Raw genomic sequence first — 25,966 nt, 5'->3', positions numbered from 1 at the left:
TTAGATGCCAGTAGGCGTCTTTCTGCCTTTCTGTCAATAACAGTCAAAGTTGCTGTAGAGAGGGGGAGTTTGTTGGCGAGTCAGCGGGGAGATGTTCGCGAATGTTTCCAGTAGAATCCGCAGAGGTCAGTATCACCTTCATAATTGGCAGCATTATAGAAATGAATGGAGTCACGCGTTCAAAATATCAAGACAGACCTACAGAAAAAAAAGAAAGACAGGCAAAAAGTTGGCAGCATAAATTGGTGCAGAGATGAATGTGCGTGCGTGGGACTGTGTTGTTTTTCTGCTGTATACTCCGAATGTCAGGCTGTTCCCGGCACCATTGTCAGGAGAAAGTTATAATGATGTGCATGAATTCATCAACGGCTTGCATCATTCTCGCAGCACACTCAGCATTTTGGAATTTATTTAGCATCAGAAAAATCATCATCATCATCATCCTTGAACAGTACCATAAATTATCTCAGCCATCAGCGATGTTACGTTCAGATCCAGACTGGAGCTGTGCGCCCGTCCCGCGTGGTAGGAGGGCAGCACAACCCTAATATTTCGGCCTAGACGGTCTGATTGCCGCTGATTGAGATGAGATTGCAATAAAGCGGCGCTTGCTATGGAAGCCTTATGATTTCCTCCTGCGCTTTGTCAGCTGTACAGATTGAGCTGCTGTTCATTATCATGGAGAGGCTGTCGACTGTTTGAGGAATCCGGGAGGAGGCTGGAGGGAGGAGACAAGGAGAGGGAGGAAGAGGAGGGAAGGGGAAAAGGAGGGGGTAAATCAAAGCAAAGTTTGGTAAACTTTCCTGAAGGTCGTCCGAGAGCGTGGCTGGGACGGGCCCGGGGGAGGGCCAATCAAAGACAGCTTTGTCAACCAATCAAACGGCAGGCACCGTATCATCTTCAATCGACAAAATGTGCCTGCGGAATAAAAGAAAGGAAATGCGAGCAAGCGTGCTTCACGCTCTCAGAAGGTGGCTACAGAGAGATCCTAACCTTTATCTGTGTTCTTTATCTGCGACTTGAGCGACTTTGACCTCCACAGCGATTAACAGGCATTTCTGACACACACACACACACACACACACACACACACACACACACACACACACACACACACACACACACACACACACACACACACACACACAAATCCACTCTGTCCCTGCCTTTTGTTTTTCTTTTCACAAACACACATAGTAGGAAATTTAACGCTCCCTCTCACACACATGTACGCACACACACACACACACATTGCTTGGTGCTATGGGGCTGTTTACATAAGGCCTTGCCCTGGGAAAGCACTGTCATGCTGCCAATGCTGCCAGCAGCGAAAGAGCGAGTGAAAGAGATGGAGAGTGTGGAGGGGAGGGAGATGGCGGGTGATGGAAGATAGAGCTTTGCCAGTCTGATGTGCTCACTGCCTGGGGGACCAGCGGTCACTCAGAATGAGGGATGAGGATGGACGGAAGGAGGGATGCAGAAAAGGAATGCGAGATGAAAGGAGAAGTGTAGTCGAAGAAAATCTAAGCAAGAGAAGGGGGGATTTGGATGGATGAGGAGATACACGGGCGGAGGGGTGGAGGGGAGGATGGATAGATTTAAGCGGAGTGAAGCAGGCCAAACTAAGCAGGGCATAAGAATGGACCGACAAGCAGAGAACAAAGGAGGTTAGGGGGAGATTGGCAGGAGGGGAGGATGGAGAGACGGCAAAGGAGAGGAGGAAAAGATGGAGAAGGAGATGGAGAGGGAGGGGAGGAAGAATCCCAGAGTCCCCTCGGTTTGATGCTGTTTCTCTTTGAGGCTCTTAATCTATATGAACAAACGCATCAGCTTCATGCTCACACACAGTTCGAACCTTTATGTCCGCACTTCGGGCTTTAAATAAAGTTTATTTATTTAGCCGGTGGAAGGGGGAGGGTGGGCGGTTGGACTGGGGTGGGGGTGGGGGGGTGTACCCAAGGTCAAAACCACTTAAGTGTGTCCCTCTTTCTTCTTATGTAACCTCTCTCTCTCTCTCTCTCTCTCTCTCTCTCTCTCTCTCTGTATCTGAGCTGCATACTAAGACACACACTCTCCAGTGCGCACACACACACACACACTCTCTCACACACACTCTCTCACACACACATACACACTAAAGCATACTAAAGCAGGCGGGAGTGTATTGATTTAGCATGGTGTGCAGATTCCCACCACTACCCCTATACGCAGATTAAAGGGAGAGGAGAGGAACACACACATACTGTCTCTTGCTCCCTCACACACACACACGCACACACACCTGCACACACACTCAGCTTTTGCTCTCCAAGCTTTTTCTTTTATCAGTGCAAGTGGGGTATAGTCATTATGCATATTCATTTTACGCATATTTATAATTAGTTCTCCGGCGTTAAGTGGTTGTGACAGTATTTTCTAAACATGCAAGTTTAGAGGTGCAGCGTTTTAGATTCAATTTAACAGGGATGTGCAGGAGTATGTGTGTGCGCAGGCGAGCACGTGTGTTTGCATAATGATCATTCCCCCTATGCCGCGGCTTCTGGGGGCTCTCAGCGTGCCAGCTGTTATCCCCTGCTGAGGGGCTGCATGCACACACACACTCGTTCTCGTACACACACGCTGCACCTACCTACTCGCTCACATGTCACACCCCCTCTGTGTCAACATTAACAGTCAGTGGTGCACTTCTATGTCTTCCTGCAGGACCGTCTCAGAGTGATGTGTGTGAGCCTGGAGGAGACTGTGTGTGTGTGTGTGTGTGTGTGTGTGTGTGTGTGTGTGTGTGTGTGTGTGTGTGTGTGTGTGTGTGTGTGTGCGAGCCCTGTGTGATCTCTGTGTTCTCTCTGTTCGCTCTCCTCTGATACACTCTGTTCCCAAGCCACACCATTAGTGGCCCACTGGACCCTCAGAGATACTCGCGACTGCAAACCCAAAAGGAGCTTTTACTGGCGTGCACCAAAGAAATACGGCGCGCTCTGCTCCATTAAAAGCATTTAAACTTATTTTTGTGAGCCTGACAGCTTTTTTAAAAAACATCCTGCGTTCTGCATGCAGCCTTCCACACTCGGTTTGTTTCCCACTCCTTGCTGCGCGCTTCAAAATCATACGTTAGGCTCCCAACATGGCTCATTGGCCCATCTCTTCCCACACAACAAGTGCCGCAGTAACACTTTTTTGACCTTAAACTGCAGTGCGAGTGTTTAATTGATTATGACAACGGTGTACGAGATTTGACAGCAAGCGTTCGCGTTGTGGGTTTCCGTCTGAGCGAAACATGGCTGAAAAACACATTTCAGAATAATTTTTGACAGATGAGCTTGATTTGGCTCCAGTTGCAGGACTTACATACACGGGGAAGTAGCAATAAAACTGCACATTTGACTAAACCAGTGTCTGACTTTACTACACACGGCTGTATCATCCAACTCAGGCAGTTTTCAAGTCTGTGAAGGTTGTTTTTCATGCTGCACGAGAGCGACTGACAGCAAACAGATTTTTTCGCGGGGTAAGAAAAAGAGCTCTTGATAGCTTCAGTGTTGTTGACTGACTGCGTGCAGACAGAACAGAAATCACGTAAAAGACAGAGACAGTCCTGCTTCCTGCGGCGGAAAGCAGCCATTAGACACGGGTTTCTTTCACGTTGCTGAGCGAATCATTTATCCCTGTTGAAGCACATATGAGTTCAGTGCAGTTACATGATCAGAGTCCTTCATGTGGGCCACAGCAGTTTGCATACAACAGAGAGCGTGCAGCATCAAGGTCAGGTGATGTTAACCTTGGCGGTGCACACAATAGCTTGTTTTTTAACAGCCAGTTCCTAACTTTGGTTGCTAATCTTTGTAGCGAAGGACCACCTTTTGGACAGCCTTGATTGTGCGTAGGATCCGGAGCCAAGAAGACAATGCTACAATCTGGTGAAATAAAGAAATCCAAAGCGGCAACATCAGTGCAAAAATGCTGCTGTTTCCATCAGACTTCAACATGTGATCATGCCAAGAAAGGTCTGGAGAGAGTTTTTCTCGCATCGCTGTCAGAGCCTCCATAGTGTCTGCTGCCACTGTAATGTATTCTGGGCACGATGCGCAAACAAGCGAGCAGGAAGAAGTAATTCAGGCACAGATTGAAATAAATACTGTACATCCACGGGAGACGCACCGCAGACATTTTTAGGCCAAATACGCGATCTCATGAGGTCCAGGATTGAGAAAACTCAGAAACACATCAAAATAGCAAGGGTAACCAACAGCAGTCATCTGACAAAGCCTCCACTCTGGCAACAGTGGTCGCTTGTCATTTTTGCGAGGTTGACAAATGGCTGCAATTGTGGCTCTTTCACACAGATAGTGCGAGAGTGGTGTGACTATTTGGATTGTTGCAGCCGGCGGAAACGATAAGAGTTCGGCTTTGCTTGATGCGAACACAGTCACTTGTTAGATTAACTGCAGGTAATGGTTGCAGCGAGGCGGCTGCACTTTAAGCTTGGAATAGATGCTGTTTAGTATTCTGTCCTACTTTGAGTCTTGCCTTTGTACTTTTTTTTTACATCATGCACTTAGGCCATGGAAGAAATATATAATTCAACCTTCTGTTACTGGTTTTGTGTCCGTTTGATAAATGTGTATTTGATGCTCCCAGGGTGTTTTTGGTTGTGTATCCTTCAGATTTCCAAACAACACAGTACGTGAGGAGGACTAAAATAATGCCCATCGATATACCGTAGACAGCTGGATTCAGAGAGATCATTTAGTTAAGACTATCGTTGGATTCGGCTGCAGCATAACTAATTGTTTCCCATGGTGTATTCAAGTATGTGCTCTTTGTAAGGAAAGTTTCAGCTTTCTGGTCTGAATCTTCTTTCTTTCCTTTTGCTCCTGCACTCATGGGACGATTATTAGCCAAGATAAATGAGACCTTTACCGCGAGACCTTTACTTTTTGGCGAATTCGAAAAGCAGAGGTAAAAGATTCATGCTCATGTTCATTCTCCCCTTTCTCTCTTTCTTTCTCTTTCGCTCGTCTCCATCTTCTTATTATAGCGCCGAGCTGTGTAACAGAGATACTGATGGAATCAAGAAGGCTCACACCATCATACCAAGATCAATGTAACATGACAGGGGGCTTTTTGGCCAGGTATTTTTAGACTCCGGCATTATGGCCTCGCGCTCTCTCACAGAGACACTTCATTATCAGGACCAAATCAAATAGCTCTCTCTCTCTGTGGGTGTGTGTGATGGTGTTTGTGTGTGTTAAGGGCTATGGAGGAGCCAGTCAAGGAAAGTGAAAAAGAATGTCAGTGTCTCTCACTTGCTTTTCTGGCGGTCCCTTGTCACGCTGAGCCTGCTCTAAGGTGCATGTGTGTGTGTGTGTGTGTGTGTGTGTGTGTGTGTGTGCACATGCATGGCCACCCATTTATCATCTTACTGTCATTCTCTGAATTTTAGAACAATTTCCTCTAAATGTTTCACCACGACTAAGCCGTCTCTGCAGTATGAAACCAGGGCATTTATAAGCTCGCCTAATTGACACCTCGCTTAAATTTGCCCCGTAGCTTGACCTGCAGTCCTGCCATTAAGTGTCATTTGGTGCAAATCTCAGAAGATTGCATGAAGAACAAGTAGGAATCCAGTTAGCTAACCTCTATTTATAAACCTCAGGGTGCTGATTGGACGGTGCACAGTTGCTCTTGTCTTCATTGGTTAAAAAGACATGAAAGAGTCAAGCACTCTCGCACACACAAAGGCACGCACGCGCCCTCGAACGCGCACGGATACCACCACCAGCTAAGGCATGCATGTCTTCTAATTAACATCCAGCCCCCGAGCTGTAACGTACAGTACAGACTCTAACAATACATTCATCCTCTTCTCTCTCACACACACACACACACACACACACACACACACACACACACACACACACACACACGTGCACACACACACACCTCCGCTAATCCTCTATGTGTTTGCTGAGAGGCATTCCCCTTTCCTACTCCCCCCCGCCTCTCGCTCACATCTTCCCTTCATCACTCCCCCTTCACACACACACACACACACACACACACACACACACACGCACACACATCTTCCTCCCAAACTGCCTTAAAAGAAAAGACTTTTAAGACTTACAGATCTTAACACTTTTTTGGCGGTGGCTTAGGGGTGTTAGAGGTTGTGCGTGTGTGAGCGCAACACTGTAAATGTGTGTGCCACAAAGAGAGCGTGCAGCTTGTGTGTATTCCCGTGTATATGTATGAGTGTGTGTGAATATGTTTGAGAGGGGAGCGGGGTTGGAGGGGGGGGTGTTAAGGCTTTAGGGTTTAGAGGGATAGAGGCGAGGGAGAAGAGGAAAAGAGGAAGAAGCAGCAGCAGCAGCAGTGTTTGCCCGTGTGCACGGCGGGCGTGCGCGCAAGAGGCAGCTACAGCAGAGAAACAGCAGCGCTAGCACTGCTTAATTAATCAACATCAAAAGACAGCATTAAAAATGAATGGAACCCGAAGCAACAGTTTGGCTAAAGTGAATTATTCAGGCGTGGCGCTTACCCCGCTGCCCAACATTCTATTAAGAACTAAAATCTAGATTTTTTTTTTTCTCCTCGTGCCCCCATTTAGTCTCTGTTTGTAGCAGGGCTGCAAAGTTTGCTGCTGAGGATCAATGCCTCCTTTGCCAAGGGAATTTTAGGCAAACAACTCTCAGTCCACTTTTCAGGCTTTTCTGTTGGAGCAGAATGCCATTAGTCTCACCGCTGACCACAGTTACGGGCCCTTAGTTCCAAATTAAGGCTCTATTCCTTTTTCAATTAATTGTATTCGAGGAAGTGGTTTTCAATTAAATGAAAAAGTCGCTGAACTCTGAGATGAGGAGATCTTTAACCTAAGTGAAAATCCATTCTCTTTTTCCATTATTTAACTGTAATTTGAATATCTGCCCCCATCGCAGTGAATTAATACTGAGATAATACACGTTTTAATCACTTATTAAGCGCTGTGTACTGTCTATCATGAGTCATGATTGGTGAGGCTGGTGTGAGGAATATTACCGTCGGGCATCCGTCCAGCTCCTCTGTTAATTTGTACCTAAGCTCTGAATTAATGCAGCATCCAACATTCATTATTTAACACTGTCATAAAACAGATCTCAACAGGCGAGCTGCAGCTGAAACTCTTTATTTGCTTGTTACCGTTTCATACTGTATGCTGCCAGACAGCTAAAAACAGAGCAAAATTTACATTTTACTACCGTCTCCTCTTGGGGGGCAGAACAACAGCAGTATTTCACTGTAGCATGAAATGAAGGCAGTAAAAAGTTGAGACCTCTGTGCATGCAGGCTACATCTCTGTGTGCCTGGTAAACACAGATGTCACGGCTTCCCACCGTGCAGCTGTTCATACAGCTACAGCCACACAGGAGCCATAAACGCCGCCGACCAGCCAGAGGCAGTCTGTCGCATTCTGGCCTCTTCCTGTTGCACCGGCCTGAAGCAGAGCTTTCGCGGTGTCAAGGGGGAAGCGAAGGAGGAGATGGAGAAGTTGGGTGGAAGAGGAGATTTGGGGAGATGAAGGGGAGGAAAATGAGGAGAGAGCTGAGAGCTAAAGCAGCAGGACTTTGTTTGCATACATTAAGAAGTCTGAGTGCTATTCTCATCAAAACCAGATTGTCTCATGAATCATATTTGTATAGCGTCGGCTCCCTGCCTGCAGCTGAAGCAGCGTTTGTGAACTTCGGTTTCATTTTCAAGTTGAAGACATACCCGAACATCTCTGCTCTGCAGCATTTCACTTGTTAATGTTTCATTAACCCAAACCTCAGCGTGGAGTCGCTGCAGGAGAGCGGCCACGTCGACGGCCGACAAACTGAGAGGGTTTGAAAAGCTCCTCACGGATATCCTCCGAGCATTTCGTGAAGTTTATATTCACGTGTGTGTTGATTTTAAAACACGCCAACGCTGGAAAAAGTCCCAGTTTGCTTATTTTTATCTTGTTTTCTGCATCTTGAGGTTCTGATCTGAAAATAGTCAGACTCAAAGCTAACTGTACTGTACTGCAAGACACAGAAATATACAGTACAGACATACAGCCGAGTGGTGAGTAACAGACAGCGAGGTACACACTCATGGGCGCACACACACACACACACACACAAGTGCAATTTCTTTTGGAAATCTTTTGCCCACCGTGAACCAATCTCCTGGGAAACACTTAAAAAAAAAAAAGAAAAAGGAAAAAGAGACATCTGGAACAACAGTCTGGGTCTGTGTCTACGGGGTCTGTGTGCATGTGTGTGTGTGTGTGTGTGTGTGTGTGCGCCTGCATATATGTGTGTGTGTATGTGCATGAGTGTGTGTGTGTATATTCTGCTGTGTTTTACTCAGCAGTCGACAATATGAGTTCACCTTCTCCCCAGAGTGAAAGTGGAAAACCATGCTGGTGTGTGCGTGTGTGTGTGCGTGTGTGTGTGTGTGTGTCGGTGCACTATACGCAGCCACGCTCAGGCAGTGGGAAGTGGATGTGTGCGGTGAAAGGAAAGGCTGGAGGCTTTATGTGTGTGAGTGTGTTTCTTTCTTTTCCTCCCTTAGCGAATGCCTATTTCTAGATCAGTTTGAGGGTCAAGGTTTGGCCACCGGTGGAGAAAAGCTGTGTTCCCATTTAAAAGGGGGGGGGGGAAAGCTCTCGCTCTCTCTTCACAATGAAAAGAAGACTGAACACACATCATCCTCTTAAAGCCTTAACCCTTGCTCTGCCATAAACCTTCTCGTAGCACAGACGGGATAAACTAACAGAGATAAAAGTATCAAATTCTGACGTCTTACCGACCAGTAAAAGCGTTACTCTCTCAATCGAAATGCGTCTTAGTTTGTGCAAGCTGGAGGCAGCTGTGCAAATGTAATATGTGTTACAGTGATTTCATCAGAGACAAAATTTGGAGCTTTAACCCTTGACCTGCCTCGCAGCTCCTTACAAAAATAGGCTCCTCTTGGCTGCTTCATTTGTCAGGTACCATTAAACACAACAACACATCCTCATAGCTAAATGACAGCTCGTTAGCCAGTAACTCCCAAAATGACGTACTACAGCTGCACTGTGGTTTGGTTTAGGAAAAGATTATGGTTAAAGTAAGCTAGTTACGTTAGCTAGATTACATACGTAAGTTAAGTGACGAATGTACGTAAGTCAGTGGAGACTTTTGGTTGCACATGGGACACGAACAGCGGTCTCCTGGGTGAAAGTCATGTTTGTTTGACCCATATATCCATCCCGACCTCCCACCGGGGGCTTTGTCGCTTTGCTTGCTCCCGTCATGATTACTACAGCAACTAGAGGTCGCCACCTGACGGTAATCGCTCGCACAGACCAGTTGTTTTGGAGGCTATTCAATGTGAGGACTTTCTAAAAAATGCCAGATATACAAAAGTCAATGCTGCAGAATTCACCTGAGCCAGGAGGTAGAGCAGTCGTTTATCAGAGGGTCGGTGGTTCGATCCCTGGCCCCTGCAGACTAGATGCCAAAATGTGTTTTGGCCCCAAAATTGCCGTCAGCGGTCAGTATCAGTGTGTGAATGGATTTCACTGTCCTCTGCCAGCGCGGTATGAATGTGTGTGTGAATGGGTCAATGCTGGCTTGTGCTGTAAAGCACTTTGAGAGGTCGGTGAGACCAGAAAAGCGCTACAAATGCCGTCCTTTTACCATTTATAATCAGCATGCTTTAGTCAAACCCGTACTTGGATTAGGAGTCCATTGGAGCTCTTATGAGGTGAGAGTCTTAATCACGGTGACTCAGACTCTGACTCACAGGTTCACACAGGCCTTAAATCCATTAGGCTGTAAAAAATATGGATGGAGCGTCTGTGACCTCACAAGGTTTCTCTGGGGAACTGTGGAAGTCTGTGACCGTGTTTATGAAACCGTGTTTAGAGTCGCTTCAGAATATGTAAAGAGAATTTTCTGTGTGTGAAGTAAAAGACACATTTATTATTATTATCATTTACTCCCATTTCTAGTGTGTAGGAATAACCTGACTGCAGTTCTCAAGTGATCACCTGATTAATCACACGCATGTTAGGAGCAGGAGCAGGAGCAGTGCATCAATGTTTGCACTGCTGATTAATGCAAAAACAAAAGGAAAATTTGTGTAACATGCAATCAACTGTTCGGCTTCTTCTGCGACTCCCTTAAATTTAAGAGCTTTCCTAAGTTGAGTCTGGGAGGAGGAGGAGTAAAAGTGAAGGTTTTTCTCCGTTATCCCTCACTTAGGTTTGTTAAACACAGACTCTGGAGTCTGATTGACTGCTCACAGTCATGTTGTCACTTATTTGGTACCAGATAACTGGGAAACATGGTGGAGTACAGTTGTAGCACAGCGTGTTAGCCTGAGATACCACTCAACTGAGCAAACACACCTGCAGAATGCACCTCAGTTCCAGATAAGCAACAGTTTTCAATTAGCCGCGGTGGTTCCCACTCGGTTTGTCTGAAGACAATGAGAAGTCCTGCAGAGCACCAGAACCTGTGAGCGGAAAAAAATGTGCAATTCCATCTTCATTTGAATGAGAATACCAACCCCAGACCGCGCATCTAAGAGTGTGACAGAAAACCGTTTTGTCTAAAGTGAGAAAGGACCTCAAATTATGACAGTTAGATGACGGATAGTGAAAACTTTCCAGCCCTGTTTGTGTGTGGAGCATGCAAAGCACAATAATTGCCCTCATCCCTCTCACTGGCATCACCTGGCAGATAATTTCAACAGAAATAATTGTGGGTGGCATGTCGAAAAAAAGCCTAAATTTATGAAAATTGAAGTCACACCGCTGCAGCTAATTCCCCGTAAAACTGAGCAGCGACGGTTTGTACTGGTTTAAATGGGATGTATTTCCTGGCACATTTGATGATAAGATTTTAATTAGTTTTTTTAATGGATGTGCTATTGCACTAAAACTTTTTGTGAGTCAATAACAGTTTTGATTCCAATATAAATGATACCCAAAAACTATGTGCCTGAACTGTTAAGAACTGATACTGTGTATGGACTGAAACAGGAAACTAAATTTCCATCACTACAAGCAAAATGCAAAATGTTAGGTAGCTTCCATCTGAACCTACAAATAGGAACATTTTAAATATGCAGTATGTATGTAGTATTTTATCTATAAAGCAAGGGAAGCATGCTCTCAATCATCACTCAAAGCTCCTCTATAGGATGAAAGAAAACTCTTCCCATAGACCCACATATGAAATAGTGGCCAACCTTAAAAACAATCATCATAAAGGCTTATTTGCAAACACCTCCCGCTGCTCTCATCGTCCCACAGTGCATATTTTTCGTGGCTCTTCTCCACTGCGCTATATTGATCTCAGCCATGTCATCCAAAATGGCAGTGTCCTCATCAGCAAGCCGTGCGCTGTTGCTGAAAGAGCACAACCATGTTTGCAGACTGTCTAGGGATTCCCGGCATCCAGATGCGACCCCGGCAGTGAATTTGAAAAGCAGATTCAGCTGCGGCCTCCGTCACGACTGCGCCTGCTGCCAGCGAAAGCAGACCGAGGGTGCGTTTGAAAGTCTGTTTGCATTGACTTGGCGGAGATGGATGGACCAGAAACAACTGCATGAGAACATTACTGCAGGACACACCCCCCCCCCCCCCCCCATCACCACCCCCACCATCACACCCCCAGTTTGAGAACATTCTGTGCAAATCAGCCCTCTGAACACAACAGTAAGTTTTGAGATGGATGAAAGAGCATCGCAACCAAAGCAGCTTCAGGCCAGGTTGAAATCATAACAGGGATTGACTAATGTTTATGAATTTCTTAGTGTGTGTGTGTGTGTGTGTGTGTGTGTGTGTGTGTGTGTGTGTGTGTGTGTGTGTGTGTGTGTGTGTGTGTGTGGTGGGTGGGGGCTATCTGTGACAATTTGAGGGAAAAAAGTGAGTGGGATGGGGGAAGAGAGACTCAGAGAGAGAGGCAGCGAGTCTCTGTGGAGTTGTTTTGGTCATGGTGCTTGAGCACTCTGATTAATGCTCATAGAGAGACACCAGATGGAAAGAGAGAGAGAATGAAAGGGTAGAGAAGGAAATTTGAGGAGAAGAGTACCGTGGAAGAAGATGGCTGCAGAGTGGGACGGGGAGAGAGAGGGAGATTAGACTTAACTCATGGAGACGATGAGAGAGAGAGCGAGAGAAAGAAAGTGAGACTGAAAGCAGAAAAAAGAGGATTCCTCCATGGTTTTTGGTCACGGCTGTGGTTCTCGACTAACCAGTAATTAGTCCGATTTGTTCAAGTCCAAGTGAAATTACAGTGAGTCAACACTTCAGGCTGATTTAGAAATTTTGATTGTCAAAAGTCTGGTCTTTGGGATGGATCTGAACGGCCCCTTTGGCTTTAAATCTCTGCACGAGTTTGTCAGCTGAGCTGTGCGTACACAAGAAAACAGGTTAGTCAGAGAACTCGGGTTATGTAGGGAATCAGTAACCTGGTGACCATGAATCCACGTATACATGCAGCAGGTTAGTAATCAGATTACTCCCCTTTGCCCGGCCTCACAAACAGCCAGATGTCCACCTGTGAAAACGGACTCATTTAGACTTTGTATGAGTTTCAGTGTCAGTGCTTGTAACAGGAAGTTTCATTGCTCCGTGTAATGAACTCTTCTTCTTCCATCTGTAGTCTTCCTCATGCACAAGCACACTTGTAAAAAGCTGATCAGAAACCTGGTTACATCTATACCAAGAAATTGGCATTCTCCAGGGGGATCTAGCTGGGGAAATCAGGTTTCTCTGATCCCCTGCCTCAAACAGGAAACCTGGTTCCTCAAAGACACGATGTTTAAGACATCAGCATCCCTGCACATCCGACTCTGACACTCAACAAACTCAAACTTCTGCTTAAATTCGATGTTTCTGACCAAACATATGGTGTGTTAAGCACATTTTCTTCCTGGTGCATTTGCAAAACCTTTTTGAAAAATATCCTAAATCATGCCTTGTTTACGTCCATGTTTGCTCGCTCTATTGTTTGCTTCGTGGTCAGAAACTTGACGGAGTTCCTTTAAGTGCATGTTAAACCCACTGAATGTAAACAAACCTGCAGTATGCTGGTAACTATGCATACAAGCCACAGACAGATGGTGTTTTGTTAGCAGCAAACTGCTATTTATCCTATAAACTGAATAATCTTGACAACAGGCAACAGTGCAGAACATGTCCGAGAGAGCTAACATGGGCTGCAGTTCAAAGTCTTTTGACGCTGCCGTGCGGCTGCTCGTGAGACAGAAACATGACGGCTTTATGCAAATGCTCTTCACAATTTGATCAGCTGTGTGCAAAGATGAGAACCAAGGGCATTCCTGCTTCCAGAGAAGGGCAGCGCTGTGATGAAGCCAACAAATATGAGTGATTTCTTTCTTTCTGGGTTTATTTCTGTCAAAGTGGACACAGCAGATCTGTGTAGCAGCAGAAAAGAAACATGTAATTCAACTTCAGCTGGACTTACAAAAACAGAAAGGCAGAGCGGAGACTTTAAAAATGTGCTTTAACACTGCTGACTTTGTCGCATTTCAATTTTTTAAAAGACTATGACGATGCTGTAAAGGGTCTATGCAAACTATTTGAGCATGATTTTACAAAGAGCACTTGCAAAACTGCAGATGATTCATTATCTCACCGAGATGGCGTACGAGCCTGAAGAATCACTTTTTGGTGAAGAGTCAAGTCGGAGATGTAACGTTTGCAGAGGAGAGGATTTTGAAGGAGAGAGAAGAGAAGAGGGGCGGTGGGGGGGTGGAATTTTTGGGAGATCAGTGGCAGGAAAGAAGATGAGAAAAGAGGGTTTGGGCGCCGTGGGATTACTCCAAGATGTGTTGAGTGGGAGACAGGAATACAGAAAGACGGAGCGAAAGGAGCCAGAGAGACTGCAACACTTCTTCTTGATCTGAAGTAAAAATTAAGAAGCAAGAGACTTCCTGTTGTTTGATGCGCTGCAATTTAGGAGACATTTCCACAAATGACAAATATAAACAATGGAAAAAATGCTGGAAATAGCTTTTGCCCTAAAATGTTTTATTTTATTTTTTTTCTTTTATATAACTGGTTAATACATGTAGGTCATATCGCCCAGACGCCCACCTTAAGTAATAAAATATGTAGTTCGCCATCGCCTTCAGAAATGTGAGCATTTTGTGACCTGTGACCCTGACCATCATTTGTCAGTGCCTTTCAGATCCATTACAAATGACCACCTCTATGATAAGGTTCAGTGAGGTTTTGACCATAGAACGTACATAAATATAATAAAGATTCACATGCAGTCTGTGGATTCGACCATTTAGGAACAGGTTATGCACGATCGGAAGTTGTTTGTCCGACCACGTCAAAGCAGCAATCACGGTTAACCCTAAATTCCACAAGGCGCCTCCCGCGTCCTGTCAGCGACGTATACGACGGAGCTGATTGCTGCCATTCTTGACAATGCATGTAATTCCACCAGGCACGAGAATACACGCTGAGTGTATTTTTGACGGGCGATGCATCCAACTGTACAGAGCAGATCGAGCCAGACAGGAAGTCACAAGCAGGAAAAATTTAGAAAATGATTTAAATCGTCAAAATAAAACACCCTGTGCAGTCGTACATCAACAATAAACGCAATTAAAACAGACCAAAAAGCCTTCTTATCTGTGGTAGAAGCACAAATATGAAGGAAAATAACCAGATCAGCAAAATCTGAGCAACTTAATAAAAGCAGCTGCTGGAGGACGGAACAAAAATGTTCGAGCCTGGTGGAAGCTCAGGGTAAGATTAAGAGTCACAGTCAGGCTTAAAAGAGACTGTTGGGAGTAGATGGTCGGAGAGTGAGACGCTTGGTTGACCCAGCTACCTTCTCCCTGAGATGTTTGGGGTACCATAAAGGCGTCGGCATGCTTCAAACGAAGAGCTGTTTGAAATGTTTTAAATGTTTGAAGTGTTTGAAATCGTAACTTTCAGAGAAAACGAGGTTCCGACAAGCACTTCCGCTCTTCACACAGCGTTTGGCCGGGTGGGTGCCGGGTGGGTGCAGGGTGGGTGCAGGGTTTGAAGAAGCTCTCTCTCTACTTTGCACAAAGAGTACAGCTATCCAAAAGTGTCACATTATCCCTATTTGGACGATTGTCGTGTCTCGTTCCACCTTCAACTTCAGCCGTTTCTAACAGCCGTCAACACTTTTGCTGACTTCTCCCGACAGTGTTCATAATTCAGACAACCACCAGAGTCAGGTTAACATAAAGCGAGGTCAGCGACCAGCGCTGACGTTCCTCTTGTGAGGACAATCTCGTCTCAGAATCAGTTTGTTGTTGTTTCTTTTTTTTAGTGCCTTTTGCTCCTTGGAATTGGCCCTGAGATTGAATTGAAAGTGAGTGACAGAAAGAAAGATTGACACAAAGAGAGACGGACAGAACGGGAGGGAGAAAGAGCCGAGGAGGGAGAGAGGTGGAGATTGAGCCGGAGAGACAAGAAGAGAAGGAGACAGACAGACAGACAGACAGACAGACAGACAGACAGACAGACAGACAGACAGACAGACAGACAGGAAGTCAGGCGGCACTGACCTTCAGTCCATCCTGAACCACGTACAACATTCAGCACACATGGCTCCTCTTAATGTGGCGAGACTTGAGCGCGTCTTCGTGTATTTCTGTTCTGGCTTTACTCGTAGGAGTGTGACTATTAGCATGAGCGTGCGTGCCTCCTTATGTGTGTCTTCGATTTTGTTTACATGCTGATGTTTACTTGTGCGTCGACACGTGGATATGTGTACAGTATGTGTGTGTGGGGCTGCGTGCGTGCCTGCGAACACAGCGTGTATCTTAATTGGACTCCATTCAAGTGTTTAATTACTCATTAGAGATGCTGCAGAGCAATCTATACACCAGCTTTCCCCGTTCGCTCCCTCTGCCCTCTGCGACTTCCAACCCGCTGAGACTCAAACGCTTTGACCCAAACTACATGGATTAGTTCACCTCGTCAATCTGGATCAACCCATCCATATTAGATGAAGATCTTTAAGCCAGAGGCTGACGTTGGAGCGAGACAGACAGTTAATAAGTCAGTCAGTCAGTTTGACACTCAGCCAGTTTGTTCATGTGAAAGATGAGTCGTCAGACAGTCAGTCAAACGGCCGGCCTACGATTTTCACCCAGTGAGTTATCCAGGTAGTCATTTAATGAGTCAGTGGGCCAGCGGGCCTGATGGTCCTTTAGCTGGCCGATTCAGTCAGTTACATAATCGTGTTGTCACTCTGTCAATCACTCCGTCTGTTAATCTGTCAGTCAAGCTGTCAATCAGAGAGTGGGAAAAAAAAAACATGCAAACCTGCAAGTGATGCTTCACAAGTGCAGATGAAAACACAGTTTCATGAAATGATACAGAACAGGCAAAGGGAACCATCAAACAGAGAATTACACTCAGTTTATCACACCCACAAAAAAAGTTATGACTGTAAAACGGTTGAAACAGAATCAATCCTTTTTACAAACAGGCTGTGTTCACCTGAAGGTTTCCTGAAGTGTTCCCGAGCTCATGTCGTAACATCCTTCATCCAATCATGTGTTCACAAAGTGGTGAACCTCTCTCCATCCTCCGTTGTGATCGACTGAGCCTTTCCAGGATGCCCCTTTCTTACCCAATCATGATACTATCACCTGTTACCGATCAACCTGTTTACCTGTGGAATGATCCAAACAGGTGTTCTTAGAGCGTTCCACATCTTTCAGTCTTTAGTTGCTCCTGTCCCAACTTGTTTGAAACGTGCTGCTGCATCAGATTCAGAATAAGCAGATAAACATTAAATCTATTGTCTTTGTACTGTTTTCAATTGAGTGTATGTCCAAGTTTTTTGGAACCGGTGTTGGAGGTACACCTGGGTAAAAGTAACGGCACTAGATCCTTCCTACATTTAAACAGAACATTATAACAACCATTATGGTTGCATTTATTGTAATAGACTGCGTTAGTTTTATCTATAAACTGAGTGTATGGCAAATATAATCCCAACGATATAAAAGTGCTCAATTAAAAATTTAAAAGTGGATTTCTTCCTCAAGCTGAAACAGCAAAAGTACGATTCCTGGTCTGTGGGTTTTTAACAGCATTTGGTTACCAGGCCTGATGAGTCTCGGTGCAGAATATTAAAATATTATGAATGTAAATTAGAACCAAGCTATGGAGGATTTGGTTTTGCCACTCTGCCCTGAGAGGGCAAAGTTGCCCTCCTGGTCAAGTGTGGGCTGGACGTTTTGTGGAAAAATAACCAAGTACGCGAGAATCAACTGAAAGAAAACTTTTTTTGGTGGGTTTAAACAAAATATTGGCACTCATGTTGATTGACAGCCTGATGTATCTCCCAATCTGTGAAAAAAAGTCATTAAAACTGCATCATAAAATCTGCAGAATGCATGAGTATTGATGGAATGAAAGATAAATCAGCCAGCTCTTCTCCCTTCTTTAAACATTGACTCTGTGGATACGTGACATTTCTGCACTGCGCTGACACAAATCCTTTCTCGCCTTCGCCCCCCGTCCCTCTCTGCGTTGAGTGATTCCTATTGGTGTGCGCGGACACCAGCCATCAGCTCCTTCGCGTTTCGCTTTGGGCCAACCTTGTCGATACCAATACAGCCCCACCGCTGTTTACGCTGTCGCCGGTGCCAAAGCGGGTGCTGCGTCATGGTGAATGCCCCTCAGAAAACAAGGAGACTGATACAGGCATATCATGCACTCTGTCTGTCAGCTTGTCAGATGCGCCGCGTGTGCCCAAACTCTCATCTCATCTGTCTCGCTAACTCGCCCTGCTTGTCCATCCATCAGTGTCTTTGTCGCTCTCTCAGTCCGGCTTTGGGTCCGTCCTGTCTCTACTTTCTGTGTGTCTATTTCAGCTTCCACATCACCAAGGTGACAATTATTCTTCCAGGGGGTCTGGAGATTTTCTTCCTGCAAGGTTTGTTATGTTAATTCCGTGCCGTGGGTGTCGGGCCGTGTGTGCGTCTGCACATATGATGGTGTGTCTGACAGCGTGCATGCATGTGTGTGTGAATTTGCCAGGAATTGGCACAGGCGGGGCTTTAATCCGCAGGGGGCCCATGTTGCCCGTCTTGAAGAAATACATAATAACCTTTCAGATGTGGTGAATGTCACCGCGGTGATCTATGGGCGACATTATTCAGAGTGACAGATGTGGAACTTGTCAAAACAACACAACTTGAGCATGGGAGTGTGAGGGTGTGGGTTTACGACGCTTTGTGCTCGCTGCAGTGTACTTACAGTAAGATATGTGTGTGTTTGCTGTGTTTATTTCTTGTTAGTGTGCATGTGTTTGCACAGAAGTGAGGATCAGGAGCTCATTTCCATAATTAAACATGTGCATCTGTGTTTATGAATTCCAGCATTTCCTTGTGTGCATTAATATGAATGTACATGAGTTTCATTGTGTTCTGTCAGAGTGTGTGATATGTGTTAATATGTCTCAGCGCACATGTGCCCCAGTGTGGTATATTTCCTTGTAGGTATGTGAGTCTCAGTGTGTGTTTGTGTAGAGGGAGGTAATGTATTTACTTTGCCCCACATACCTAAGCATTAGCAGCAATGCAGCGGGAGAGAGGAACACCTCATGCTGAGAGAAAAGCAGCTAAAGAGTCTTAGCAAGAGGAAGATGTGTGTGTGTGTGTGTGTGTGTGTGTGTGTGTGTGTGTGTGTGTGTGTGTGTGTGTGTGTGTGTGTGTGTGTGTGTGTGCGTGTGCAATAAAAATACAGCAATGTTGGGGAGGCGAGGGGAGGAGGGGGGTATAAGACAAAGGAAAGAACAAGGAAGAGAAAACAGAAGGGCCAATGAGAGCCATGAAGACTGAAAAGAGGAGAAAGCAACAACGTCAAAGGACGCCGCGCTCCTGGAGGGAAAGTGCGAGGCGACGAAAAAGGGAAGGAGAGCGAGTAAATGAATGTGAAGTGAGGAGAGATGAAGATTGAGGGAAAGAACGGCTAGAAAGGGAGCAAAAGACAGGAGCAGATGAAGATGGAGAGATAGAAACGGAGAGTAATGTGGAGTTAATTGGAGAGACATTGAGAGTGACTGCAGCTGCGGCGCGGCAGACTGAGACAGCGGCGTAACTGCTTAGAGACACACACATCATGAAAGAGCAGTTTCTCCCTCCCAGAAAGCCAAATGAGGTGAAACTGCACGTCACATGCTGAATATGAAATTCTACATTTTAAAGACTCCGCATTTGCATTTGGCCAACAGTGCCTGGAGTCGGTTGTGGTTATCCAGCGATAATGGCGCAATCGCTTTGTGTTGGTACGTGCTCGGAAGAAAACCGGATGCTGTCAGCGAGAGAATGACGATCGCCCAGAGTGCCTGCAGAGAGAGGCAGGCAGGCAGGCAGCGAACGCTGAATTTTCCCAAGTTTAGCCTTCAGCTGGAGAAGTGAAGATGAATCTGAAGTTTAAAAATTCTCAATCGATCCGCTCCCGGTCCGTCCACCTGTTCTTCTTCACTCCTCTTCCAGGAAACATGGAGAGATGTGGGGAACAACTTTGGTTCCCAGCCGAGCCTTACTTTTAATCTGCTGTGTTGGGTAAAGGCGGTTTCTTCGTCACATTCAGTGTTTCTCGGCAGAATAAGTGAGCTCCAGCGTGAGACAGAGCGTGTTTCCTTCCTTGTAAAACATCTGCAATATTTAGAATTTCTAAATATTTTAACTCATGATTACATTCATGCTAAGCAGCTCGCAGTCTTCTTCATTGTCTTTGTTGGCGCGTTGCTATGTGAGCCAGTCAGATCAGTTGTGCAGCATCATGACGACGTCAGAGTGTGACTGTTTTCTCACACTCCTGCATGTCGGTGACATTATGGTTTTGGGGTTGCTGAAATAGGTGCAACAAGTTCATCAGGCAAATGTCAAACAGGCTTAAAATTGCAGGTTCATCCACAATGAGGCGATAACCGCATTATCCGACACATCGGCACCCGACGTACCTAAACGACTGAATAGGTCAATGCCAATGCCTCCCGAAACTACATAAATCACTGTAGGAGAGTACCAGCAACAGGCCAGTACGACCTTCACCCTGGTTAATGTTGTGAAATGTTGCAGTTTGCTTCGGTTTGGGCAACAAAACTACTTGTTCAGGTTCCAGAAAGATCATGGGTAAAAAAACGTACGTAGCTATTGCGTACATGGGGTAACATGAAATGGGTAAACGTTGACTCCTGGGTGAAAGCCCCGTGTTTGTTTGCCTCATCCTTTCGCTCCACCTTCCTCCATATTCAGACTTTTATGTTCGCTATACTAAGTCACGACTTCCTTCGATGCACCGGTCATAATTACCACGGCCACTAGAGGTCGACACCTAAAATATATGTAAATTACAAAGGATGGGCTGCTACTATCCAAAAATGAGTATTATTATGTCAATATAACATTTCCCATAAAGGACTGCAGGATGGGACATCATACGATCTCTCAACTGAGCTTTTTGTTTACATGGATGTTGCCTGACTCACACCTTGTCGGTCAAAACGATGCGTCATTACGTTTTTTCGGAGCTTCCCTTTGAAGCATCTTTTAAAGCCAAATCTTGATCCCGTATGGAAAGCATTTCCGCTGACTGACATCCGTCACTTCAAGCCGCAGCGCGAGTGCCGCATCACCGAGAGTGACGGAGGGAGATCAAGTGAAGCTGGAGGAAAAATCAAAAGTTACGGATGGAGAGAGGGGTGACACAGCGAGAGTGAGGGAGAGAGAATGGGGGAGAGAACGATGCGTCCTTTGATGTTGGCTGATCCGGCCTGCTGTTTAGGACGCAGGCAGGTACGGCAAACATCGGAGGCTTCTCCAACCAGAGGCTTTGATCACAGCCATGCTGAGAGATGATGCTGATGAGTCAGTGGGGCCTGAATACTAAGAAGTGTCCACTACACACATGGATCTCCAGTCCACAAACACACATCCTTTCATTCTCCTCCTTTCTTTCTTAATCTTTCATTTCAACTTTTAAACTCCTCAGTATCTATTTCCTTCTCATCCTGACGTGCGCGCACAATACCGTAAAACCCTTTTACACAGACTCCTTTCCACTTATTGTGGTCCAAGCCTCAGAATGAGCCTTTTACATCCAGATGAGAGCCAGCAGCCAAAAGCCGAGTCCTTCAGCTACATCTGGCTAACCTCGCCAGACAATTCAATCGCGCTGAACGAGTGAGGAGAATCTGTGAGACATCAGGGGATTAGGAACCAAGCAAACCATCATATCATATTGCGCAGGTTTACACACAGACAATATTAAAAAGACATGGCTCGAAGCAGCGTAACAAAAAACTGAAAAGACCGTGTACTGAACAACATGCACTTCACCACCAGTCTGTTTTAAGGGCATATTTTAAGATTCTGTCTTCTTCATGGAGACACTGCTGGGCTTCAAAGCAAAGTTTCTCTATCTTCCTTTCATTCCTGAGCCTAATTATCAAGTTTTCCTCCTTTCACTGGTGTTACATGTGGAAATGATATTGACTGTCAATATGCCAGAAATACAAAAAGCTATCTTTCTCTGGAAATGAAAGATAATCAAGTTTTATGAGCCAGAAAATAAGCATATCCACTATTTCTTGTCCCGGTGATAAAAGTTTACACAGAACGAGTCAAAGGATTAGTGGAACTTTATAATTTTGCACTGTACTTTGCTGTAAGCTACATTAAAGCCCCTGTGTGTAGACTTTTGATCACTGTACTGGAGCATCTGTCAAATTATTATGATGGGATAAGTTTTTGGGTTTTGAGAAATGAGACAATCCCAGTGATGGTGCAGCCTTTCCAGATATTGTTAAGTGCCGTCAGGTTGGATTCATGGAGGGTGATACTACAACATAGGGTCGGAAAATACAGAACTGTACACACAGAGGGGCATTGAAGGGGATAAAACTAATATTTTTTAGAATTTAAATATGTCAAATGACATTGTGTAATGTGAGAGGCTTTACTTGTAGTAATGAACCTACTGAAAATTATCACCTGAATGTGCTTTACAGAGCTTTTTAGCGAGTTTTAGCTTATCGTTTAGGTGGTCGGCCCCCAACTTTAGTGTGCTGGTTCACTCCCACCGCTCTCATAGTGTTGTTTTTGACAGTAGGAGGCAGAAAAAGCCCTAAAAACGCACTGCTCAGTGAACTTTGTGAAGCAATCAGCTGCCAAATAGCCAAACATTTCCTTTTAGCGATGGAGGAGACCAAAAACGGAGCTAAAAGAGAACGACTATTGAATAACATCCATCATCATCGCAATGTTGCTCTGTAACTGTTGCATGTGTAAACTATTTAATGAAAACTGACAAGGATGAAGAGAACATTTAAACTTATTTTACTGAAAACAAGCATTGGCGCACCGATCCAGTAATAGATCACAAATCAGAAAAAGATGAGATACCATAAACAATAGCTGTAACATTTGCCCTGTATATCGATTTGACACAAAGGTTGAATATAAAAGCCGGTTAAACTGTACTGCTTTCAGTAAGGGTATTATTTCACTTCCAGTGCTGTTATATTTGACAGTGAAATTATATCTTAAAGGGCCAGCTGACCCAAATTACACAAAGTATTTTTTTCCTTTGTGGTGTGGAGTTATGAAGTTGTTTGTTTCCTCTTCTTCTGAAACGTGTCTCTGGGATTTCTGCCACCGTCACCAAAAACACGGAGGTGAATGGAATTTTGTTTGGCTGCTCACGGCATTGAAAAGGAGGCTGAAACCTCCTGAAACTAGACAGAGTGTGACACAAATGAGATTTCATTCACCTTCTCTGTGTGTGGGTGGAAGCAGAAGTGCAGTTGGGTGGTACGGTGTATATAAACGTGTCAATCGTTAGAGGTTTGGCAGTACCGTTTCCACTGCGCACACACACTAAGCCCTGTGAGGTAGAGACACGCCATAAGTGTGAGTGCATTCCCATGTCTCTTTGGCCAGTGCAGTGTGTGTGTTTAATTCCAAATGACACACAGCCTAAGAGGAGGGGATGGAGGGACACACACGCTCTTCCACATATAAGTGCACACCAACATGTTCTCTTTAACAGCTCAGAGAGCCGTGGCGCACACCTGCACACACACACACACCTGCACACAGGCACACCTGCACGGTTTCCGCTCGCCTGGGCGTATTAGGAATGCAGACAGTGTCACAGGAGCAGGGCAGGGCACTGAGCAGCTTAATACAACCTAATGTATCCTGGCACATTAGCCCTTTCTTGGATTGAGCATCCTCACTCATGGAGACGCACTTTACCAAGATGCCATTTAAACACACACACACACACACACACACACACACACACACACACACACACACACACACACACACACACCGACGCACACACTTGCTTCCAGGCATGCAAACACACACACTTCATTGTGCGTCCACAGGACTCACGTTCAGATGGTTGTCATCCATAAAATGTACCCGAGCGCAATCAATAGGCAAAGCACATTTGTCTCAGATGAAAAGACACAAATGTACAGATTGAAATGAGAGATAGAAAAACTCCTCCTCCATCTGCTCTTCCTCCAGCTGGCCTCTCCTCCTCCTCCTCCTCCTCTTCTGCTCCTTCATTCCTCCTCCTCTTTGTCTTGTTTTACTCTCATTTCATGCATTCTCATTATCCCTTTCCCGGTCCCCCTCCTCTCTCCGTCTTTCCCTTTCTTTTGTCCTCATTTCGCACGTATCTCCATTCCTCCTCTACCTTTTCTCTCCGTCTCCCTCCCTTCCATTCGTTGCTTTCAGGCCTTTTATTCTCATTCCGTGCATCTCTCCCTGTTTCTCTCTCTGCCTTTCCCCTTTAGTTGCTAATCAGAGTTGATTGGGAGCAGAGAGAGCCGAGAGGAGCTCCCCAGTGGATCAATGCCTCTAAATGATCTGTTCAAGGATCCCTTTAGAACCTGCAAAACTCGCTCTGATAGGGCACCGAAGCATGAAGGCGCTCATTTCACATCTAACTCACTTCCTGATTTGCCCTCTGGGAGAGAGATAGGACTGCCGTTATAGGGATAATTTGTCCCAAAGCTAAATATCCCACTAACCAAAAGTGCTTAGACCAAAATGTCTTCATTCCAAGCAATCAATTACTGCCAAGGTGAGGGGGGGAAAATGATGAATTTGTTTAAAAAGCTCAATCTGCGTGCGTGCGCGCCATCCGAGACGTCGAGATTGCCCGACAACTGGGTTTGTTTATGCTCATTTGACTGAAGACGCTTTCCCGCGTCTCGAGTTTAGCGGGAAACAAGATTTGATAACGTGCAGCAGCTGAATTTTAAATCTATTTTGTTTAAAATTAAATTGATCATTCGGCAGTGATGCTAATGACGAGCGCCGCGAAGGGGTGGCCGCCGCGGACGCGGACACGCGCCCGCAAGGAGATTTGATAGCACGAATTTTAAACAGCCATCGAAATGTTAGACGATTTACTGAAGAGTCTCAGACTGGAAAGGGAATTTTGAATGACTGCGGGTTGTTACAGATGCTACAACAAAAAGATTATCAAGTCGCCCTTCGGACATATTATTTATGGAGCGCTGGTAAATAAAATATGTGACATATCAAATATTTAAAAAATGCTGATGTATTGTATTTTCTCACAGAGGGGTGCCGATATGACAGCAAAACTGTACATGAAACAAAGTGTGTTCATTTTAAGCCTTGTGGTTAAACAAATGCTACGTTCTTGTGCACTGTTTCAGCATTAGATGTGAAATATTGATTTATCAGTTTTGGCTTCTGCTTCTAGAAACCATTCGTTTAAAATGACGGTATCTTCCAGCAAAGTAAGGCTGTTTTCGTGGATAAGTTTGGTGATCCTCTACATTTTTCTTATTGTCCGCAAATCTCATGTAGAGGCCACAACCAGCAATGAAGTGATTCTGCTAACAAGTATGGTCTGCGTAGCCTGAAGGCAGATACGTATATGCACAGTAGTTTATTCCTTTGTGCCACAGACACTCCCTGTTGTCCAAAGATGAAAACACATAAATAAGCAATGCTGTTGCAGTGGGTGGCATATTCCTTCATAACCATGAGCACCGGCAATGCGGATTGATTTAGAGTTGGTTTAAATACACCATCCTGCTGCCATAGAGCACCAAATGCTTATTAATCCATGGCCAAAAACAGCACTTATGACTTCAAAGCCGAGCTGTTTTAAGGAATTTTATTGTGTGCGCATTCATTTTTAAAGATTTATGTCCTCAGAAGAAATGAGAGAGCCACAGGCAAGATGGGCGAGTCATAAAGTATAGAGAGGCAGACTGTTGGTTTTTGGCATTTTAATGGCATTTGTTGACAACAAAAAAACAAACAACAAAAAAAACAAAAAAAAACAGAATATCCGTAGCCTTTACGAAAGACTGTTTCACTCCAACAACTTCAAGATGGTAAACAGAAGTTCAGTTCCAGTGTAAGCAACACCGGCACCAAAACATAAACACAAACAGAGCTTGTGTTATGCCGGGAAGAAGTGCGGCCATATGTTTTTAATGTACTCTAACTGCTTTGCCGAGTCTGTTGAAAAGGGGAGTCAACAACCGAGTTCAGTCACCATCTTGCGTATTTCCATATGTTACTCGCAAATAATTCACAGCCTCTTTGACTCAGTGCCAGAGGGAGGGATGCAGCAAGGAAAATCAGCACAATATACACCCTCCACAGTGTGTGTGTATACTAATGTTCTTCAATAACCTCTGACCCACTTCTGTTCATCGTGCCGACCTCAGTGATCCGTATGTTTACCGAGCTAAATGGACATTCACCACAGCCGCCTCGATGCGTTGCTTTAGGGGTAAAGATAATAATGTGTGCCCTCTACCATCACATGACCCACTTCTCCTGAGCGCCATGCAAGAAGACGGCTTTCCGAACATGCTAATAATTCCCATGAAGCACAGCTCGCCGAGCTTTATTAAAATAAAAT

At 45.1% G+C, this 25,966-nt stretch overlaps 1 protein-coding gene across 2 annotated transcripts in view; it reads left to right on the top strand.

Annotated features, from left to right (window-relative positions):
* Positions 1-25,966, top strand: part of efna2a (ephrin-A2a) — a 74,484-nt gene that overhangs the window by 39,295 nt on the left and 9,223 nt on the right. The window lies entirely within an intron of this gene.

This window comes from Chaetodon trifascialis, chromosome 14, assembly GCF_039877785.1.
Source record: "Chaetodon trifascialis isolate fChaTrf1 chromosome 14, fChaTrf1.hap1, whole genome shotgun sequence".
Classification (NCBI taxonomy): Eukaryota; Metazoa; Chordata; class Actinopteri; order Chaetodontiformes; family Chaetodontidae; genus Chaetodon; species Chaetodon trifascialis.
This window is presented reverse-complemented; position numbering and strand designations above follow the sequence as displayed.